Consider the following 20,556-nt stretch of genomic DNA (forward strand, 5'->3'; position numbering starts at 1 on the left):
CATCTCCAGTGACTTTTCTTCCTTCCTTCCTTTTTTTTTCTTTCCTTCCCGCCCACGTGTGTATCCACGCCAGGGCTTTAGAAGCTGTTCAAAATCCCCAGTCTTGGTTTCACTTGATTTTGTTGTTGTTGTTATTGATAAATATTGGGTCATACACAAACCACTTGTCAGAGCCTTTGGCTCCATCTCGCAGCTGCAGTTCCTAGCGGGGCTTTTGAGATGTGCCCTAGGAACTGGATGGATTTATTGGGGAGGGTGGGGGCGAGGGGGTGTTACACATTTTCCACTCCTTTAGTTTCGAGCCGGTCCCTTAAAAATTCTACATTCTGTCTGTTGACAGAGTTACTTATTGATTCGTCGGCTGGGCAAACGCTCGGTAGATGTTCCTGTGTCTTTTTCTGCCTTTATCTTTTTTTATTGAGATGTTTTAAAAGGAAGAAACGATTAATTCCGTGTATATCTGACACCAAAAAGAACATAGGCCAGTAGACAGATAATTGTTGTAATTGCCAGAGGGATGATTGGGTAGGTAGGGCGTTTGGGGGTTGTGTAATTGGAGTAATATATACAGTTTATCTTTAGGCTGCACTGTGTATACTCTTTCCCTTGATACATATTGCACATGAACTGAACTCATGGCCGGCTTGTCGTGGCATGTTTGAAGCCCCAGACACTCAACAATATCATTACAGGAAAGAGACAAACCCCTGAAGACTCTTCTGGGGAGGAGGCTGTCTCTGGGGGTGGGTGGGGGAGTTTGTCTTGCCTTTGGACTTTTGGGTAAGCTTACCCACTGACTCAGAGTGCCTGACAGCGTAGAGTTCAGGTCTTACCCGCTCACAAGTGCAGGGAGGGGGTTGGGGACAGGGGTGGGGAAAGAAACCGCTGATTCTCGACATTTCAAAGGGACTCTTTCTATTTATCAGTGTTACCGAAGTGTACGTTACTGAAGAAACAACAAAACAAGCACAGAGCTGCAATTTTCAAGAAAATAGGATCCCCAAATATAAAAATAAAAATGTAGCAGATAAGATGTATAATTCAATCAAATTACACAAAATTGCTTGAAAATCCAGAACAGTAGCGATCCATTATGCCTCTGTTTTATTAGTGACAAGTACAATTACTCTAAAATAAAGAACACTGGTGAATATATAATTGGCTGTAATCATGTTAGTGTTTGAATAAAAATGACGGGAACATTTAACACTTTGACAACAAAATGTTCAGAAATAACTTATTTATTCAAACAGTTTTTATTTTCCACCAAGTGAAGGAGAAACACAGTTTGCTTAGGAAAATCAATGACTTTTCCCTGCAATAAATAAATATCCAAAAGGGGAAAAAACAGCCCCACACCTCGATATTATTACTATTATTATTTTTAACCAGCAAGAAGCTTAATCTTGTTTGGAGTCAGAACTCGCCTGATGGTTGTTGGGTACCAACGCCCGCCACCTAGAGGCCGAGCGAGGCAACTCACCCAAATACTTAACCCCTTTACGGGGCTGTGACCTCGGGAATCAAAGTTAATATTCCTTTGCAAATTACTCTCCAAACTAACTCCCTCTCCCCTACCCCCTCACATCCCCTTCCGCCCTACAACATCGTCATAATATTTTCCTAGTAATTGCTCTGTGCAATTGACAGAAGCTCGAGTCTCGGCAGCGCGGTGCTCTCCCAGGAAAGCGCAAGAGCGCACTGGGGAAGATGAGAGTATTCGGAACTGGGAGAGAATATCCCCTTTGCACCCTAAATTTGTCCAGAGCAGGCTGAATTGGGGTTTCCTAAAGAACATACCAGGCCGAGGCCACCACATACCAGGAGTTCTGGTGTATTACTAGTCCTTAAGAATTTCCTGTCGAAAACATCACTTGAATCCCAGTGTCGAACAGGGCCAGTCGCTTACCGCAGGGGCTTCCCCCCACCCCCCACTTCCTCCCAGTCCACACTGCACTAGTCCGCCACCGGCTGCCAGATCTGAGACGCTGCGAGTTTCCAATCAAATTGTAGAGCCCAAATTGTTGGGTTCTTTGGATTTCCTAAATGCGTTGTCCTAAATACAGGCATTGAGGGAGACACGGTGTACGCATGGCTCGCTCGCCCCTGGGATCCAGGAGGCCAGACCCGAGGAGAAATACTAGGTCCTTGTGGCAACACTTGGAACTTTTGAGAAATGAACCCAGAGTGATGGGAAATTCGAGGCCGGGCACCGGGGAACTGATGGCCATTCCACCTTTGATAATTTCGTGGATCTCGTGGGCTCTTTGCTCAGAAAAAGCCGGCCTCACTCTTGATTTTTACAAAGTAGAGCTTGAGGACAGAAGAGACCCAGAAAAGTGCAGCGGCCTTGAAGAAGATGCAACGCGACCGGGTGCTTGGTGTGTGTTAGCTTCCTGGGGGAGTCCGGCTGCAACGGGAACTGGACCTCCGCGCGCATCACCCTCCGGGCCTTCTCCCCGCCCCAACGCTCTAGAGTTTTGTTTTGTTTGACTTTAGTGCAGCTAGAACACTACTGAAAGTTTGCTGGGAAGGAAAGGAAGGTACTAATAATTGAAGTAGTTTTGAAAAAAAACAAACCCAACCCAACCCAGCCCTGAAAAATAACTGGACTGTAATACTGCAATTGCCTTTTATTCCTTCAGTTTTCCCTACCCTCATAGCAGGCTCCTTTCTTCTTCCAGGCCTTCTTCCGTTTCTACTCTTCCTCTCTTTCTTTCCTCTTCTCACTTTCTCCCCAGCATATCTCCCTATCCCCCCAGCTTCACATCACCACATCCTTATATTCTCTCTCTCTCTCTCTCTCTCTCTCTCTCTCTCTCTCTCTCTCTCTCTCTCTCTCTCCTGTCTCTTGTCTGTCTGTCTGTCTGTCTCTCAAAAGAAAAGAAGAAAAGAAACAGCTTGAGGGGGATGTAGATGCTAAAGGTAGCATTTTATGCCAAGTTTGGGGTCACCCTTTGTCTAAAGGGTAGTCAGAGACTTTTCCTCTAGTTCCTCCCAGAGACAACCACAGAATTCTGGACTAAGAATTTTCTTTTCATGCTGTAGGCAAATATTTAAGATGGTTGTGATGTGTGTATGCATACATATACGTGTCTATCTGTATCTATTAATCAATCAGTGATAACCCAGTATTCACCTCTCTTGGGGAATGAGGCCTGTCCTAAACTCCCTATAGCCAAACCCCTATGAATTTAAGCCCCCTGATATTTCGTTTTTTTTTTTTTTTGCTATGAAACTAGCTCTTCTAGCCCAACTCCCAGATCTACCATCCCTTCCCTGCGTTACATTAACAGGCGATGTTAGCCTTCCCCTACGTGTTTAGGCTGCTAATGTTGGCCACTTAACGCAACAAAAATGCTCATCTGTGGAGATTTTCCCAAGGCTCCTTGCCTCCTCCCTTTCTTTTCTTTTCAATGCAAGTCCATTCCTCCCTCCCACTTTTTCTTTTCTTGAGGTGGGGGATGAAAAATAAAAAGGGGGTCCAACAACTTTGAGCAAGTGTGGGAGAGCTCCTGGCTCCCATTTCCTCCCTGCCAGTCCACACAAGGGCTAGTTAGTACATTTCTCCCTTTCTCTTGAGAGCCCGGGTAGCTGAACACGTCAGCGGTGGCACTTGGTGGCTTCTCTGAAGTTAAATTGCCTTCACCCACCTGTCCAGTCATTCTATTCCATTTCTCCTCTCCTCAGTCTGTCAGAGCAGGTCAGCCTTGCTCTCACAGCTGCATCTGCATCCTTTTTAGCTGTAGTCTTCTTAAGAAAACCCATCTGGATTGCTTCTCCCCCCCTCTTTTGACAGGAAGGCTGTGTTGAAAATTCTCTCTGTATTGGATTGATTGTGTAGGTTGTGTATATTTGCTTAGTTGTAATAACTTGCTGAAGGAGACTCTTTTTGGTTTGCTGGCACTTACCTTTCCGCTCAATGGAGGACATTTTTTTTTTTTTTTTTGAGGAAGGACTCACCTAAACTTGAATGTAAGACTTTTGCCAACTTCTCTTTAAAGTCTGATCTGGGAAAGTCATGGGTTCTCATGATTCATCTGTAACCAGTTTCCAGGAAGAAATTTAGGTGAAAAAGAGAAATAAAGTTAATAATATGTAGTACATATTATTCAGTGGATTTTGGTTAAAAGCCGATTGATTTTGTTAATTCTCCAATGCAGCAGTTTTTTAACGCATGTCAAGTGTAGACAGGAGAACAGACTTCCTTCTCTGGCTCTACTACTTTCTATAGTTCCTAAAGCAAGCAGGTTACTTCACCTTTCAGTTCTTTCCTCATAGGAAAAATAAGTTGCTTTGCATTTAAAAAAAATATAAAATGCCATTAACTCACTAAAATCCCAACAACAGCAATAAAACACAAGACAAAACAACAACAAAACCCAAAACATTGCCCAGAACTGTATCTTAAATATTTTAAAAAGGTGGAGGGGCGGGGGCAAGAAAAGAATCTCATTCAAACGGCAGCAGCGCCATCTAGTGACCACAGAGCTCAATAGTTGTACTGAAGGTGTGTGATCACTGATTTTCAAAGGAGACATCTTGGTTTTTCTTTAAAAAAAAAAAATCTTAATTGCTAAACTGCTTTTGTGACATCAACAAGCATTTTAGTAAGTTTAGCAGGAGAGAAGGAAAAAGGATTTAACGACCTCAAGTCTTCAGGAGGGCAATTACACTTTTAATGAACATTTTCAAGTGTTTTACAGTCTATGTCAAGAGACAAGTTGTAAAAAAGTTGTAAAACTAATTTTGTAGGTTTGCTTTCTTTACCCAACCTGCTCCTCCTCCTCCCATTATGGGGGTCACACCCAGTGGACAATAGGGGACAAAACTGAGGCCTCCTACACGTAAAGCATGTGCTCCCCAAATTTCCGTATTGCAACCAGATGCATCTGGCATAAATATCTAACACAAGAAAAAAATAAACGTCTTAGATTTAGTTTTGTAAGGACCAACCTGTTAGTTGGTTTGGGATTGCTACCTAGTTCATATCAGGTAATATACGGTAAACAATTGCTACCTTCAAGATACAACACTGTGCATGTCTATATCCCTTTTTCTCAAAATACCTTAAAATTCACGTAAATGGAATTCCCAATCCCGATGGACTCCTTCTCTTTTACTTCTTTTTACAGTAAATATTAAATGGAATATCTGGGCATATGTAAAGACTATGACAGAGAGATTATGTAACCTAAGACTTTTCAGAATAGCAATTTTAAACTATGCTGGCATTTAACACTTTAGACAGAGGCAATAGAAAAAAAGAAATGATTCTCATTCCCTGTGACTTTTTGTTTTGCTTTGGGTTTGGTTTAGGGGCCACATTTGTCTGTGCTCAGGGTTTACTTATTATGGGCTCCATTAACAAAACATCTGAATACTACTGGAGAAAATGTCTCAGTGTTTTGTAAATTTTAAAGAAGCCTATTTTACTTATTCTGTTTTATTTTTTGACCAATACTTCATGTGTTTAACTGTGAAGTTTGACGACTTGTTACCTAGTTTGGTCAAACAGAATTGCAGAATACGAAGATAATTAGACTAGTTGCTATTACGTTGGAACATTTGAACTAGTCATTCTCTTAATCTTAGGATTTCTTTCTTTTTGTTTTGTCTTGATTTGACTTGGGTATTAGACGCAGGACTGACTGTTCAGGATGGACTCTTGGCTCTGCATTCAGGGGTCACTCTTGGTGAGGCTCTGGGAACCATCTGACATGCGGGGCTCAAATCTGGATTGACAGAGTGCAAGGCAAGTGCCCTAACCACTTTACTTTCTCTCCAGCCCTAGTTATCTATCTTTCTGCAAAATGATGAGGCTGAGGATGTTGAGCCGATTCAATGGGTTAGCTAGCATGCTATGCATGCAGGAACTGCTTGACACCATTAAACCTATCCCTCCCCACCCCCAAATGATAAATTTGAATTTTTTTTAAAGAAAGGATGACTTTTTCTGATGCCTCTATTTTTCATTTCTGGCTCTTCAGACCAATTTTGAATTCTCCTGTTAAAAATATGATTATAACCGAGAATGTAGAGAGTCTACACATCCTTCTTCTCCCACCCTTTTCACCCTTTGTCTGATTAGGGAAAAATTGATGAAAGTCCTGAACTTGCAGTCTACATTTAACAACTCATTGACATGCACTCAGTTCTCTCTTGTTGTCCATCCAGAAAAATCACAGTGTGAGATGTAACTAAACAGGACACAAAGCTATGACAGCTGTATTTGAGTTTGTCTAATATGTTCCCATAGCTTCACAGGAATGATTGTGTATTACTATTTTATTTCCAGATTATTATTATTGTTATGAGTCAGTTTCCAAAGTACCAAAGTATTTGGGCTGCAAAGTACTTAAATTTCCTCCCTATTTCTATGACCCTGAGCATAATTTTTTTTTAGAAAGTGGCTATAAAATCTCTGTCATTTGTATCTGGCTTGGAATACCATCAAACAAATTTAGCAAGGAAACACTGTTCACAGGAAGGAAATATTACTTTAAGATGCAAATATGCTTAGCATTTAATTAGTAGTTAATTAAGTCACCATTAAGCTAAAGGTCTATTGAGCAGAATCTGAATTATACTGACCAGAATTGACAGAAAATCAGAAAGTTCAGGGTTTATTGAAGAAAATAATTAAATCTGTTGAAGGTTTGTTCTATAAATACCTTTTTGTTGTTCCTTAGGTTCTTTCCTACTTTTTCTTTTTTAGGGGATGGTGATTGATGCCACACCAAGCAGTCCTCAGGGATACCTCTGGAGGGGCCCAGGGGAACGTATGTAGTACTAGGGATTCAAACCCCAGTAAATGCATGCAAGTTCCTTACCTCTCTGGCCTGGTATCTTCCTGCTTTTACTATGATCAAACTAGCAATGAAAAGCTGTATAAAATTATCATGGATATGTATTTTTTTCTTTTTTGGGTCACATCCGGCATTGCACAGGGTTATTCCAGGCTCATGCACTCAGGAATTACTTCTGGCGGTGGTGCTCAGGGGACCATATGGGATGCTGGGGATAAACCCGGGCTGGCCGTGTGCAAGGCAAACGCCCTACCCTCTGTGCTATATCTCTCCAGCTCATATTATAGATATCTTATGTTTTGTTTTCAAATCTAATAGAGGGAGACATTACTTTTTGTTATTTTATTAAGATACCATGATTTATGGGCTGGAATGATAGCACAGCGGGTAGGGAGTTTGCCTTGCATGCAGCCGACCTTGGTTCGATTCCTCTGTCCCTCTCAGAGAGCCTGGCCAGTTACTGGGAGTATCCCACCCACACGGCAGAGCCTGGCAAGCTACCCGTGGAGTATTTGATATGCCAAAAACAGTAACAAAAAGTCTCACAACAGAGACATTACTGATGCCCACTCGAGCAAATCGATAAACAATGGGAGACAGTGCTACATTGCTACCATGATTTACAAAGGTATTCAAGTTGAGTTTTAGGCATTTGATATTTCAACACCAATCCCACCACCAGTATCAGCTTCCGTCCACCAGTGTCCCCAGTTTCCTTCCACCCACCCCCCACAGCCTGCCCCCTTAACAGGCACCTGAGAATAGCATATTTTGAGAAGGAAGAATATTGACCTAGGAGGGAAAATGACTTGTTTAAGTTCATAACACTATGATGACACAAAAAAGGAACATGAATCCTGGCTTTGGATAGATCACGTCTTGCTCCTGGCTTGCCTTCGAATTCGCACCTTCACAAAGCTACTAGAAAGAATGTCTTATTAAGCATATTTGCAAAGCCTCAGATTTTTAAATATTCTAGGTAACCATTGTAACCATGCTTGCTACTCATCATTCATCTATGATTTTTCTCCTCCGAATGCTAGCAGTTTTATATTCTTTTCACAGGACATGTCGTCTTTGCAAAAAGATTGTACAAAAAACATATTTGTTAATAACTTCGAGATCTGAGTTTTTGGAATTGAAATGACCACACCGAAAGTTTGATTTAGTAGTTGATTTAAAATTTGATTTAGATTTAGTTTCTCAGGAGAGAACTCACTGTCAGAGTCAGTATTTCCTGGGAGCTAAATAGAACTTATGATGATTCTGAGTATCCTGAAATTTTCTTCCTATCTTCTTGATTCCTTGAATTTATTCAATAATATGTTTTGGAATTCTGCTCTTGCTGGTCATCCTGAGGCTGGTTTTCTAAATGTTCCCTTTGCACTATAGAATCCTACTCTTAGCTGGGAGTCCTGAGTCTCAAGTAGCTCTCTGCTGCCCTCCACTGGCAGTAAGCCACCAGAGCTCATTCACCTGCATCTGTGCTAATTCACTGAATCTTATGTTCAGTGCAATATGTATAGTTTTCATAGTATGAAAGAACCCAAGACCTTTTCCTAAAGTTATGTATTTTTCACCTGTTAACTTTTTATAATTATTTTCAACCGTGAAGGACGGCATTATCATGATTTTCAAGTTTTTGTGCTAGAATATTTGGAAGGACTTACTTGAAAAAGTAAATTTATGTTGGATTATCATGTTGAAATATACTTAAACGGACACACTAGGCTACACATTTCTAAACTTTATGTTTTTTATGTTTGTTTGTTTGTTTGTTTGGGATCCCACCCAGCGATGTACAGGGGCTACTCCTGGCTCTGCACTCAGGAATTACTCCTGGCAGTGCTCGGGGGGCCATATGGGACGCTGGGAATCGAACCCAGGTAGGGCACGTGCAAGGCAAACACCCTACCCATTGTGCTATTGCTCCAGCCCCTAAACTTCCTGTTCTTATTCATTCTTTTGCTTGTTCATTTGTTGTGGATCCAACCTTGACTGTGCTCAGGGCTTACGGGCAGCTCTGTGCTCTGGAATCCCACTAGTGGTGCTCAGGGTCTCTATGGGTATCTAATCAGGTTTAGCCATGAGTAATGCAAGAGACTTATCCCCTGTACTAAATCTCTAGACCTAGTATGTCTGTCTCTATCTCCCTGCCCCCCTTTGCTCTCTCTCTCTCTCTCTCTCTCTCTCTCTCTCTCTCGATTTTCCTTCCTTCCTTCCTTCCTTCCTTCCTTCCTTCCTTCCTTCCTTCCTTCCTTCCTTCCTTCCTTCCTTCCTTCCTTCCTTCCTTCCTTCCTTCCTTCCTTCCCTCTTTCTTTTTCTCTTTCTCTTTGTTTTTCTCTCTCTTTATTCCTTCCTTCCTTCCTTTCTTTATTCCTTCCTTCCTTCCTTTCTTTCTTTCTTCCTTTCTTTCTTTCTTTCTTTCTTTCTTTCTTTCTTTCTTTCTTTCTTTCTTTCTTCTTTCTTTCTTTCTTTCTTTCTTTCTTTCTTCTTTCTTCTTTCTCTCTCTCTTTCTTTCTTTCTTTATTTATTTCGTTCTTTTCTTTCCTTTGCTTTCCTTTCCTTCTTCCTTCTTTTTCCCTACCTTTTGGCACATCTGGTGATGCTTGTGCTCAGGGCTTAATCCTGGCTCTGCACTCCGGAATCACTCCTCATGCTAGGGGAACAATATGAGGTGCTGGGGATCTGTTGTACTGTCTCCAGCCCTGTCATTTCCTCACTTTTATATGCGAGAACTGGAAGTCATAACTAAACAGGTATATTCCCCCTTTTTTTTTAAAAAAAAATAGGTTTGTTTGTATTCAGTATTTGTCTCAACTGAAGTAAAACTGGATTGGAAAAAACCAGCAAGGTCATAGTGGTACTAATTGCAAACGCAATCTTGGCAAATGCTTTGTTGGTTAATGAGTTCTTTCAAATGTGAAATCAGGGACCCAGGGCTACAACAATCTGTCATTCCTTAAGAAAATAGCATGGCCTTCACTTAGGTTCAAGATACCCACCAGAGACAAAAAATCTTCTTGTCAGGACAGCTGTTTCTAACTCTTCAAGTTGAAACTTAGCATGGAATTTAGAAGGGCTTCATGCACTTATTTATGAATAAGTATAACTGTCTAACTTCGGTTCTAGCCAGAGCTGGTCTTGACACATCTGCAATGGCATTGGGCATAGGTGTTAATAGTTTACCTGTCTTTCATGGCTTACCTGAAAAAAAAATTCAACATGTTTTTAGAACTGCAAGGTCACCTTTCTTGCACATTGTACATGAAGCAACATAGTTGCATGTGCCTTTTCTGTCTTTTGTACCAGAAACCAATGTTTTTTAGGGGGGAAGAGAGGTTCTCAAGTGATGCACAGGACCACAGGAGCAAGTCTTGGTGCTTCTTAGCTAACTGGGCCAGCAGTTCAAGGATGTGGTGCTTCTTGGACCCTGTGATGCCAGGAATTATCTGGACTACTTGGAGGTGCCCTGAGGCCCTCCAGGGTTTTACCTTTTGATTCTAGACTTGGTGGGGGGAGTGAGGAGGGTTGTCTCCATGACTACTATCTGGGTGTGATATGCAAACAATGTGGTGTTGGGGATCAAACTAGGGTCAACTATATTGCAAAACACATATCTTAACCCCTATACTATCTCTCCAATCCCTAAACCATTATTTTATATGACATCAAGAAACAAACAGGGGGCAAAAATTTAGATGATGCCTTACATTTAGGTAATTAATTTTTAATGCTAAAATGACTTGAGATATACATATTGTTCATAGATTTACATGTCTTTTTCTGATGATCCAGGTTCAATTGTTTTAGGGGAAGTACCATTTGGGTCATATATTGTGACCTTTTAAAAGACAGTTGCTCCATATGACCCCACAATACCACTTCTGGGGATATATCCCGAGGTTGCAAAAAAAGCACAGTGGAAATGACATCTGCACCTATATGTTTATTGCAGCACTGTTCACAATAGCCAAAATCTGGAAACAACCAAAGTACCCAAGAACAGACCACTAGTTAAAGAAATTTTGGTACATCTACATAATGGAATACTATGCAGCTATTAAGAAAGATGAAATAATGAAATTTGCTTACAAGTGGATGGTCATGGAGAGTACCATGCTGTGTAAACTCTAGGTGGCTAGGAAATTCTATGGCTCTCTCTGTCTCTCTGTCTGCGTTTGGTAGTCTCGCACCCCTTCCCCACCCGGGATGGCCGATACCATGGGCAGATGAAAGAGGAAACGAGGGCCAGTCTGGTTCGTGATTAGTTGCCATTTATTCCATTCTCCCCACGCGCCTGTTCTGATCTCACTGAGCCCCTCATTCCTGTCTCCTCTGTCTCTCTTGCTCACCTCTCCTCTCTCCCACTCGCTGCCTGGATCTCTCTCTAGTCTCTCTACCAACTCCCCCAGCATTGAGGTAACAACCACACGGGCAGGTGAGGTAGCACAATCACATCTGAAAGCCCTTCTTGAGAGTCTATCAGGCGCAAGGGCAAAATACCACTTAGAGGTTTTTCTCTTTTCCTTAGTCCAATAACTTAATTAACATCTTAATTAACATCTTAATTCTATTTCTTAATATTAGTTATTTTGTATGGACACAGTAAGAGATATATTATGCTTGTAGGGTGTCTCTCTTGGGGGCATCTCGCTATAGATCTCAGACTACAGTGCTCAGGCCAGATTAGTCTTATTATTATTAGGACCTAGCAGGGTCCTAATATAGTTGTTATTTTTTGGATCATGGCAGAATTTGTCCATAACCATGCTCTTAACTTATAGTTAAGTATTATGACATTTTGACCTGGCCCATTTCAACGCAAGGGTAGCTCACAGCTTGCCCTGGGTTCCTCTAGTCCCTCATTAGGACCCTGCTTTTGAGGTGCTAAAAAGTGAGGGCAACTGAGGCTTAAGTTGAGAGAACAGATGACCAGGAGTGAATATCATTAGAAGTCAATTAACTCCCAAGTTACAAAAGTGTAGCATTAACTTTTTCTGTGCCCACACAAAAAGGATATTGCTCTGAATTAACTATACAAAGGACTTACGAAGAAGAGAAAAGTAATATTTACAAGTTAACAGAGTCTGATTAAGAAATAAAGGTGAAAAAAAAACGTTGAAAAATGAAAAAAAGAGAAATAAAGGTGATTGGCCAGTTGGGGAAGCAGAGCACAAAGAAAGAGGCTACATATAAACACAGAGGAATGGGAGCACTGTGATGGGAGTAACCTCTCAAAAACCTAGGCTCCCTGTGACAAGGCAGAAAAGACAAACCAATGTTATCCTACATCATGCTAAGTGAAATGAGTCAGAGAGAGAGAGAGAGAGAGGGATAGATATAGAGTGACTGCACTCATTTGTTGAATAAAAAATAACATAATATGAGACTGACACCCACAGACAGTAGACACAAGTGCCAGGAATATCACTCCATGATTGAAACCTGCCTCATGATCTGTGGGAGAAAGGAGCTGGAATAGAGAAGGGATTACTAAGTCAATTACGGTTGGAGGGATCATTAGGGATGAGAGATGCGTGCTGAAAGTAAATAAAGGACCCATATGATAGCCTCTCAGTATCTATATTGCAAACCATAATGCCCAATAGTAGAGAGAGTATGGGCGAAATTGTCTGCCATAGAGGCAGGAGGAGGGTTGGGATGGTGGGTATTCTGGGGACACTGGTGTTGGAAAATGTGCACTAGTGGAGGGACTGGTGTTCAATCATTGTGTGATTGAAATTCAAACATGAAAGCTTTGTAACTGTATCTAGTGATTCAATAAAAAAAGGACAATTGCATGCATATGGGGACATGGCTCAACAATCAAGAATATATCACGCCTGTATGAAGGATTTGATCCAGGACATTACTTTGCCCTCCTCACCAAAAGATTATTTTTATGTATCAAAGAATGATGTATTAAAAGATGATTGTTATGTATAAAAATAAGTATGTATTAGGATTGTAATAATTACACTTGCAATCCATGAAAGCATCTGTCTTATTCAATTATCATCAATATGACATTTTCTTTTTCCAGTATGTTCTCCCTATGGTCACAAAATGACCTACACATCGCTAAATCCAGTCAGTTTTCTATCTTTGTAGTACATGGACCACATAGAATCCTACTTATCACAAAGTGGTGTTTGAGAATAAATCAAGAGATGGAGAGAGTGAACCATATGGGTATCTGGAGAAAGAAGATCCCAGCTATGAGAATAATCTTGGTGAGACCATGAAGTTGAAGTAGTTTGGTGTGTTTAAAACAAGATCAGAAACAAAGGGGGCATTCCTTTTTGTTAAATAGAAGCTCTGATGAGATTAGAAGATGCAGCTAGAGACAATAGAGGCAGGGTATGGTGTAGGCTCTTGAAGGCCTTGTGAGAGATCAACTTCAAGATAAGTGAAATCTGTGCCATTGTAGAGAGTTTTGCACAGATAACACACTGCACATTCAAATAAACTCTCCCTCTACCCTGCTGAGAATGAACTGTTACATGTCATGTAGGAAGCGCATAGATAAGATAAATTGCAAAATTTCCATTAAGAAATGATGGAGGGGGGGAGGAGCTCTCGTCTACACTCACTGCCATGCAGTCTAAGGGACCGCTGCAGTCCGTGCAGGTCTTCGGACGCAAGAAGACGGCCCTGGCCGTGGCGCATTACAAACATGGGGCAATGGCCTCATCCAAATGAACGGGCGTCCCGTGGAAATGATCGAGCCGCGCACGCTGCAGTACAAGCTTCTGGAGCCTGTTCTGCTGCTGAACAAGGAGCGGTTCGCTGGTGTGGACATCTGAGTCCGGGTGAAGGGTGGTGGTCACGTGGCTCAGACTTACGCTATCTGCCAGTCCATCTCCGAAGCGCTGGTGGCCTACTCTCAGAAATATCTGGATGAGGCCTCCAAGAAGGAGATTAAAGGCATCCTCATCCAGTATGACCGGACCCTGCTGGGAGCTGATCCCCAGGCGCTGCGAATCATTGGAGGCCCTGGAGCCCGTGCTCGCTACCAGAAATCCTACCGATGAGCCTGTCGTGTGCATTGGGTTCATCTTTATAATAAACGATTGTGGGACTGGAAATAAAAAGAAATGATGGGGGACTGGAGCGATAGCACAGCGGGTAGGGCTTTTGCCTTGCACGAGGGCGACTTGGGTTCAATTCCCAGCATCCCATACGGTCCCCTGAGCACCGCCAGGAGCTAACTCCTGAGTGCATGAGCCAGGAGTAAACCTTGTGCATCGCCAGGTGTGACCCAAAAAGAAAAAAATAATGATGGGCACTAAACTGGAAAAGTGGACACACCAGTGAAGGGATAGTGTTCAAACATTGTATGCCTGAAACTCAGTGATGAGTAAGTTTGTAACTCACAATGATTTAAGTTTTTTAAAAGTTATAGACATCTTTCGTCAGATTACTAGCAGAGGATGTGGTTAAGGAGAAGTTTTGTTTTGTAAGTATTTTAAATATAGAATATGTTTGCCTAATGAGATATGAGATATGGAATAAAAGAGAGGGATGAGAGTTGACTGAAAAACTTTTGACCTGCACAATGAGAAAACTCGAGTTTCATTTCACCAAGGAAGGGAGCAGAGATTTGAGGTAGTTGAAGTTTTAATATGACATTCAGAATACTGGTTAAAATGAAGATGTTTTGATATCCAAAGTCAAAATAATAAATGCATAGTTAAATATGAGACTTTGAAATTAAAGCAATAGTTATGAGCTGGAGATACAAATATGTAAGTTGTCATCATAGCCAACAATATTTAAAACCAGTGAAATGTGATGAAATCTCAAAGGGAGTAATATACAGAGATGAAATGAAAGACAGAATCAAGGAACACCAGTAGTTAACAGGTTTGAGATATGAGAAAAAATGAACACAAAGACAGAGAAGAAAAAACTCGGAGATATTAAAACAAAGATTTCATGGTGACTTGGGATCCAGGAAGCACTGGTGATCAATTGTATCAAATATTCTTCTGCTGCAGGTAAGATGGAAAAAGAAAATTGATTAGGTTTAGTAATATGGATGTCATCGATGACCATGAGGATTGCAGTTTTATTACATTAAGACATCGGTTTGAAACAGAAGTCTCTGGGTGGTGATTATAATTAAAATGAAAAGGGAATAGAGCTGTAGCACAATGGATAAGGAATTTGCTTTGCATGTGGCCAACTCAGGTTCAATCCCTGGGCCCTCATGGTCTTACATGCCCTGCAAGAAGCAATCCCTCAGTGCAGAGCTAGGAGGAATTCCCATAGCGATCCTGGGTGTGCTGCCTCCCCCCCAAAAAATTAAAAAAAGACAAAATAAATGGGGAAAAGATTTTTGAAATACAGTATAGACTATTTATTGAGTCGTTTTGTCAAAAGACAAGTGACCTAGGGTCAAAGTCATAGTATAGTGGGTAGGGCATTTGCCTTGTATGTAGCTAACCTGGATTCCTTCTCTGCCACCCTGTATGGTGCCTCAGCACCATCAGGGGTGAACCCTGATTACAGAGCCAGGAATAAGCCCAGGCACAACCAGATGTGGAACCCCAAAACAAAAACAAAAAGACAAGTGACAAAGGATGAGGTAGAATAAATAGTGTTCCCCCCACACCCCCCACTCACAGTAAAGGGAGAAAAAGTTAAATGTTAATGACTCATTTGCCATCAACTGCTTACTTCGATCTTATATCCTCATATATTCTATAATCATGTTAAATTAATTGTCAAAAATTATCTTATTCTTTAAATATTAAGGTAAGTTTCTTTGAGATATGACCATAGTTGACAGAAGGTTAGTGGTAGAAGGTTTTGGATACTTTGGGTATGGTGGGATGCAGTAACTTTGTGCATGAATATCAAACTTTGATATTATTATAACCATGTTATGTAAACTATAATGTGTTATTTTTAAAAATGCATATCCTGGGGGCTGGAGCAATAGCACAGCGGGTAGGGCATTTGCCATGCACTCGGCCGACCCAGGTTCGATTCCCAGCATCCCATATGGTCCCCTGAGCATTGCCAGGTGTAATTCCTGAGTTCAGAGCCAGGAGTAATCCTTGAGCATCGCCAGGTGTGACTCAAAAAAGCAAAAAAAAAAAAGCATATCCTCATGTGGTACTCAAGAATTTTCATCACATCTAACACTTGAAGTCATATTTAAATTTAAAAATGTTATTTTGTTTTGGCACCATACTGAGTAGTGCTCAAGAGCTACTCCTTACCTCCCCTGGCAACTGTCAAAGTGCCCAATACCCTCCATACAGGGACATGGGTGAAAGCATATTTTTGTGTAGGTTTTGACATAAACTTACATGCCAATTTTAAGGGCATAGTTGTAGTACATTTGCTGTACATTTTTTCTGTACTGTCATTGCATTAGTCACCGTTAGATCTATTAGTCAGACACTTAAAATCTATAATGTGCTTGTCATTTTTAGTAATTTAAGAAAATGTCGATATACAGTTTAGTGTGTTGAAATGATGCTTTAGTCACAGCATTTTCCTTCTGTTCTCTTGAAAATCAATGAGGATAATCTCAAAATAACAGTGACTCTCTACACTCTATTTTTGATGTGTCACATTAATTTTTTGCCCTTTACTATTTCCATTAATTAATTTTGCCCTTTAACTTTTGCTGATCAATGTGGACTAAATTATAATTGCAACATTTCTATGAAATAATACCAAATTAAGGCTGATAGTGGCATGCTGTGAGTTACTGAGGGATATTAACATTTTTGTACTTGGTAAATTGACTTAAAACCAGAGAGACATAGAAACAACATTTGAGTTACATTTAAACTCTAGGTGTGGAGAACTTTGAATTTTAAACTATAGTCAAAATTTCCTCATAGTTTCTGTTAAATATTGCTGGGTTCAGAACTACATAGTTTTACATGAACTTTATTGCATACTACTATCATTATAAAGTTAATATTTAGAGTGGGTTAAGAAAGGAATTCCGTGTCTCCTGAAAGTATATATTAATGTCTATTTTTGGACCAAAATATTTATTTTATTTTGGGAGGAGCAATACCTGACTATACTCAGGGTTTATTCCTTGATCTGTGTGCTCAGGGATCATTCCTGGCCATGATCCCTTGAGCCTGCCATGAGTGATCCCTGAGCATCACCAGGAGTGGCCCCAAATCAAAACCAAAAGTGTTGCAGATGAGATAAAACAGAGTCTTATATGTATAATAAGACTAGGGCCAAGTTGAAATTTACACCGGTTAATGTGGAAGCATGAACTTGCAGGTTTAGGAAGAACATTTTCAAAGTGGTATCACCTAAACTTATTCAAATTATTTTGAGAGATCTGTGAAATACTACAGGAAGAAAGGCAGAAACAGCTCCTGAACACCTCTGTGTGCTTTAAAACATACAAAAAATTGCAAATAGATTTGTATAAGTAGTAATAGGGCTGGAGCAATAGCATAGCGGTAGGGCGTCCGCCTTTCATGTGGCCGACATGAAAGAGCAAGCTACGGAGAGTATCGCGCCCGCTCGGCAGAGCCTGGGAAGCTACCCATGGCGTATTGGATATGCCAAAAACAGTAATAATAAGTCTCACAGTGAGAGGCGTTACTGGTGCCTGCTCAAACAAATCGATTATGAGCAACGGGATGACAGTGACAGTGACAGTAGTAATAATAACAATATAAGTTAATGATCAAAGCTATAGAAGTGTTTGCATTCAGCAGCTATTTGTCTTCCAAGAAAAAAGTGTCGTGAAACTTGTTTGTTTGCACGCTTTTATGGTGGTGAATCCATCATGTTAAACTATATTACCTTTCTTTATTGTTCTTTCGGGACCCCACACGGCTGTGCTTAGGGCTTACTCCTGGCTCTGCATTCAGGACTCACTGTTGGTGGGGCTCAGAGAACCGTGTGTGTAGGGTCTGAGTGGAAGGCAGCCTAAGCAGAGATAAAGGCCACAGAGCTCCTGGACAAAATTTTGGATTTTTCCCTCATAAAGGAGGTGGACAGCAGGCAGGCGATGCCCTGAGTGGCTGCTGGGCTTTCAGTCCTGCAAATAAAAGGGCCTGATCTAAGGACAAGAGCCACAGGCTGCCTGGTGTCACCTTCCCAAACCCTACCAACCAAACTGTCTGATGCAGAAGTATAAGCGGAATGACTGAGAATGAATTTTTTGTTTTTCTCACAAATCTGAGGGGGGTTCCTGTCAAAGTTGTGCTAATTGGGCAAAGAATTTACTTTTTAATTTTATTTTTTAAGATTTTTTTCTCACAATCTGGGTGTGAAGGGCCCTAGAGATCTGCTGGGGTGAAGCACAAAGCTCAGATGGAGCATCTCCCCTCAAGCCAACACTGAGGCAAAAGCCACAGACATGGAGATGATATGGCCCAAAGCAGAGGAGGCATAGACCACTGGCCACTTGGTATCTCCCTTCAGCCCTGAGAAGGGCATGGCCTGAACCAGAGGTAAAAGCTACTGGGCACCCAGCCCTGCCTACAAACTGTCCTGACCCAGAGGCACAGCCTCACAACTGCAGATGAAGTTTTGTGTTTTTCTTCACAAACTCGAGGGTAGTTGCCTGGTGGCCACCTTTAGTGAGAAAAATTTAAGTTAGAAAATGACTATTGTTGATTTAATGAAAGGAAATTCATTGGCAAATTCATTATGACTAGAGAATAGGAAGACTGAATTTTCATTTCTGGTCCAAAAATTTTAATGAATATATTTCTTTTCTTTCTTTCCTTTTTTTTTTTTCCTTTTTGGGTCATACCTGGTGGTGGACAGGGGTTACTCCTGGCTCTGCACTCAGAAATTACTCCTGGCGGTGCTCGGGGAACCATATGGGATGCTGGGATTCGAACCTGGGTTGGTCACGTGCAAGGCAAACGCCCTATTCGCTCTGCTATCGCTCCAGCCCTGTGAGTACATTTCTTAATTTATTTTTTAAAATACTAATTAATTGAGACTGGAGAGAAAATTTTAGGAATTTTTATTGCATGTGGCAGACCCCGCCTCCATCTCTGATGCCACATATGGTCCCCCAAGCACTAGTCCCTGAGCACATTCAGGAACTGCCCATGAACATTGCAAGGTGTGCCCACTCCCCCTACCCCCACCCCAAACAATGAAAGGAGCCAGTGAAATAAGATGTAAGAAACTTTTTTCTTTTGCTTGTCTTGTTTTTGGGCCATACCTGATGGTGGTCAGGCTTGCTCCTGGCTCTTTATAAGGAGATAAGTTCTGTTGGTACTTGGAGATCATGCAAGGTAACTGTCTCCTAAATAACATTTTTGTCAACAAGACAATCTATTGTCGACAATCTGAGGCTATTATCAGTCATATGTTGGCATTTTCAACCCTTGAGTTCTACAAGTATTCATCTGTTTTATATTTTAAAAATATTAGAAATAACAGTGCTGGGAGTTATGGGAAGAGCGTTATCACTAAATAAACAAAAAAATAAACCCCAGGTAATTGAGAGCTGTAAGAAGCAATGAAATCTTAATTTTGAATCACAAAAATCTCTCACTTTAAATTGGACTTACAACATTATAGTAATTGCTAATAACTGTATTGATGTGAGGACTTAAATTCTTTTTTTTTTAATTTATTTTATTGAATCACCAAGTGGAAAGTTACAAAGTTCTCAGGCTTATATCTCAGTTACACAATGCTCAAACACCCATCCCTTCACCAGTGCCCATATTCCACCACCAATAAAAACAAAAACAAAAGCAAAAACAAAACAAACAAACAAAAAAAGAAAACAGTATACATCCCACCCCTCACCCCCAACCCACCCCGTACATGAGTGATAATTTCACTTCCTTTTCTCTTTACCTTGATTACATTCCAGATTTCAACACATAACTCACTATTGTTGATAGAGTTTCAAAACAGACTCACTATTTTCGTTGGAATTTATCCCCTAAGAATACAGCTCTATTAACAGGGAAATATTTGATAATAAGTTTTCCACTGATGAGAATGAAGAGATAAAATGTCGCGCGGCCACGGTAGCAGCCGCGCAGTTTACAATTTCTGTATTATAGTAATTAAGTCCGCGAAGATTTAAGTTTGAAAATGAATAATTTCCCTTCCTGGAACAGCATGTAGCCAAAGTTAGTTCACAGTCTCCATACATGGGTGCAAGCACTTGCTGGAACCCCAATTCCTAAAGCTGCCTTTGGTTCCCGCTAGTTCCACATCCACCGGCTCTGCAGAGGCATGGGCACCCGGGCCGAAAACCTGGCCAGCCGGAGCAGAGCCCCGGCCCCGGCTGGGGCTGGCCCTGTATCCCGCGGCTGTTTCAAGTTCAAAGCACACATTTTTTTTTTTTTTCGCGCCACAAGTTCATACCTTCTCAACGGACCCACAAAATGTCGGACACCACGCCTTCTCCCAGAGGGGAGAGAGATCAAGAAGGAAGGTTATTTCCTCCGTTAGCCGGCGTGGGGCAAAAGCTTAGTTCACAGTCTCCATACATGGGTGCAAGCACTTGCTGGAACCCCAATTCCTAAAGCTGTCACTGGTTCCCACTCGTTCCACATCCACCGGCTCTGCAGAGGCATGGGCACCCCTAAATTCTAAGGTTTAGATTTAGATCTTATAAATAACTACACAGCTATGTAGGTGAACGGCTGTTTTATTAGTCTATCTGTATACTTTTTATTGGAATATAGTAGACAAAAGTTTATAATACTGTTATACTAAAATTCTTTATTCAAATCATATTCTGCATTTATTTCAATAAATT

General features: G+C 41.1%; 1 pseudogene; it reads left to right on the forward strand.

Annotated features, from left to right (window-relative positions):
- The first annotated feature begins 13,385 nt into the window (after positions 1–13,385).
- On the forward strand, positions 13,386–13,846 carry LOC101554779 (40S ribosomal protein S16-like; annotated as a pseudogene).
- The last annotated feature ends 6,710 nt before the right edge of the window (positions 13,847–20,556 follow it).

This window comes from Sorex araneus, chromosome 3 (assembly GCF_027595985.1).
Source record: "Sorex araneus isolate mSorAra2 chromosome 3, mSorAra2.pri, whole genome shotgun sequence".
In the NCBI taxonomy this organism is placed as follows: Eukaryota; Metazoa; Chordata; class Mammalia; order Eulipotyphla; family Soricidae; genus Sorex; species Sorex araneus.